This window comes from Merops nubicus, unplaced genomic scaffold (genome assembly GCF_000691845.1).
Source record: "Merops nubicus isolate BGI_N331 unplaced genomic scaffold, ASM69184v1 scaffold42438, whole genome shotgun sequence".
Lineage (NCBI taxonomy): Eukaryota > Metazoa > Chordata > Aves > Coraciiformes > Meropidae > Merops > Merops nubicus.
In genome coordinates, this window is record NW_008627139.1 from 53,405 (window position 1) to 57,037 (window position 3,633).

Genomic DNA, 3,633 nt, shown 5'->3' on the forward strand with positions numbered 1-3,633 from the left:
GGCTACAGAATGCTCTTTCCTCTCAGGAAGGACATGCTCCTGGGAGCATGTGGGTTCCAGTCCCCTCAAGCAGGACTCTTATACAAGGCAAGTGCTCTGTTGAAAGAATATTGTGAAGCTGTCACCTCTTAATGCTGTTTTTTCTTTTCTCAGGTACGATCAGCTGATACGTATTTGATCAGACTCTGTTGGTTGAGCCAATGGAAAACGTGTAGCTCATAATCTTTACATAATTTGGGTGTGAGACGAGTCTTCAGTTACCCAGCAGTACCAAGAGGCATAATTGTGTGTGTAAACAGAGGCACTCATAGAACTCTATTGTCAGAAAAGTAAACACATAAGGATTTTAGCTAATGTCAAAGTTCAGTGAAAACTGAACAAAGATTCAGAGAACAAAACTTTCTCTTAGGTATATGTCAGGACAAGTAGGTACTAGCTAGAGATTTTTCTTATGTGATTCAAGAAGGTGAATACTCTTCATTCCAACAGTGTAGGTTAGTTTTCAGTGCTAAACTTCTGAACCTACCTCAGTGCAGGCAAAACCAACAGGTTCTCAGGCTGAATGCCTGTGCTCTTAACACCCAAAAGAGAAACCACTCTCTGCATCAGGAGCTATTCTTCAAGATTTTGACAATTTTGTTAAGTTCAAGCCAGAAGAATATGACATTCTTAAAAGATTTAAATTTTTATAAATTAATATTTGCTCTCAAATCCCTTCTATGTTTTAGAAGCCTTTGCATAATCAATTGCTAAGGTGATTTATCAAGAACACGAGGAAGTGTAGGATGAAGGAAGAATCCTCTACTATGAAAAGCTGATGCAAAAAATAGAGAAAAATCTTGATTTTTTTTTACTAGATTGGTTCGAAATTCTCAGACAACAAAAGCTTGGGCCAGGCTTTTAGACAAGTTTTTACAACGTCTCAAGTATTAAGAATCCCTATTCATCTATATTCTCTTATTGCAATGCTTTCTGAAGACTTGCTCCAGCTTGTACTCTGTATTAGTCTTGTTTCTCTTTGATAGTGGAATTGATGAAAACAGTACAGTACCTCTCATTTTTTTTGTTTGACAGTTCTGAAAATAACCCATGGCTCATTTAGTCCATTTTTTAACCTCAAAACTCACATTTCCAGAGTGTTTTCATTAATATGACAAAGGATTCCATTTTAAAAAGTGGACCACTTGTGACAGTCTGGAAGGACTTTTGCAAATCAGAAACTGCTCTATGTTAAGTACAGGACTGGGATCACTTCAAAGCTTTTGAAGGACTTTAGGTGGGAAGAGAACGGAATTGGTGCATGCAAAGAAAGCCATTTGAACTTCTTGGAACACTTCAGATCATAAGAGCAATCCAAGTAACCTGAAACTGCACTGAACTCCATTCATTTTTTACTTAAAGCTTTTCCCAACCTAAAGCTTTACAGGTTAATTTTGCTATTGTTGACTTTTAAACTCAATAATCTTAGATGTATGCTCTCAAGAAATTTCATACCTCGAATACTTACTATATCATATCTACAATATATTCGCAAAGTATTGCGCTGGGGTTTTAAGGACACAATCTTTTTAATGCCCTATTTTCCACAAAAAGAAAAAAAAAGAATCCTGAAACTAAATGAAGAATCACTTACATTTTTGTTTTACATCTGGTCTGATGGGAAAAAAAAAAAAAGAAGGAGGGGAAAAAAGTATTTGTGACAGTTACTTTTGTTTCATAAAAGAAAAAAAAAACAAGCAAATGGCACATGTGAAGCAAAATATGCCCCCACTTATTTGCAATGGTGCATAGGTGAGCGCAACCAACACGGAAAAGACGAGGAACCCTGTATGAAAATTACCATATTTGGGTCACTGTCTCATGCAGAATTCTACAAACAGTCAAACAGTCTTCTGAAGAGTGGAAAGCCAAAAAAGTAGAGGAAACAGTGAATAAATAATTTAGGGCCAAAAGGCTCATCAGCATAATCAAATTTTCTTCATAGCCATCATAAACTATTTCTCTCCAAACCAAAGTCCCAAATTTTTAAAGTAGGAAGTTTATATTCTGCCTACAAGGATCCTGGTTGATCCAGAGTACTACCTAGCAACAAATACCTTAAGGAAAATTGCCTTTACTCTTTCACTGAGAATTCAAACCACCAAACAGACACCCCAGCACATCCGAATTAGTTAGGACTTTGGATAGTATGAGCAAAAGGATTAATTTGTGCAAAAGCTAATAATCTTTTAGGCCTCATCTGCTAGAAAACACAAAATCATATTCATTTTCATCTACTCAGAAATGTATTTATATGGTTTACTTGATGAGACATTAGCATAGTTTCAATCACAAATTCAGATGGGGTCTTTGTCTCACTGTGACAGCTGTTACATGGTAAACAAATAAAAAGAACAAGTTACCTCAAGGCATACACAGGCTACTTGAGAAATGTAAATAAGAAGTACATAAGCCTTTAACTAAAATCAGTCAATATTTTTCTCCTTAATGTTACTGGAATTTCCCCATACAAGCTCTAGTTAATTTTTATAGTTCATTTTAAGATATTGCACAACTGAAATGTTGCAACATTCTTCCTCTTTCTTTTTTATCATTCCAAGTTTCACTAAATCACAATCTTAATCCCATGATTAGCTTCCTAGGCTAAAGCAATGGCCTGCAAAATAAGAACATGAACTATGGTATGAATACTGGCCTCAGTACTTAGAAAGAATCATCATATTACCCCCAAGTTGTGCATCTTCTGTGAACATCTTAGACCATGTGCCTTTGGAATTATTTCAGATTGTTCACCAGCAGTCAATGTATATCCTTAGTCTAAATGTTGTGTTAAAAGGATGTAAAGTAAACAAAACACACATCTTCTAAAAAACTTTATTAGCAAGTGCAGAGGGCCTGAATTGTAAGTAGATTTGTTTTGTTTTTTTTTAATTGCTGAACACAACCTCATATGTCTTTGGGGTTTTTTTTAGGGTATGTGGACATACATTGTGATTCCTTAGTTAAAGGATAAGAATGATTTTTTTCGGTAAGATGTTCAGTTAGATTGATATAACTATGGCAGCTGTGATACATCAGAGTTACACAGCTGTGACTTGCAGATTTGGCCTACCTCTTTAAAAAGAATGGCACAATTCAGAGATGTGGGCTGCCAAAAAATTGACTGCAAACATTACACACAAAAACCCCACCCTGTTCTCTCTTATATTTTGTTCACGGACATGGCTTAATATAAGAAATATAATTTGTCAAATTTCTTACTACAAGACCTCAAAATCCTTCTGAACACAAACCATGTACTGAGAATGGACACATTTATATTAAGTGGCTTATTTTCCTTGCTTAATAATGGATAAGTATCACTGGTTACAAGTGCTTCTATGCTGTAAAACTGCCTGTAATCAAGGAAGATCATAGGTATAACAACAATTGTTAAGGCATGAGGGTATGCACAAAAACAAAGCTTTCCAAGAGCAGTGTCCAGATTTGGGCAGATAAACTTAAAAAGTTTTGCTAACATAGGCATGGAGCTCAACTTTCTTTGACTCAGTTTGAATGAAGCTTAACTTTTTTTTGTGAGTTACGGTGTCATTTGCACCATCTCGTTTAGAATCATAGAATCATATAGGTTGG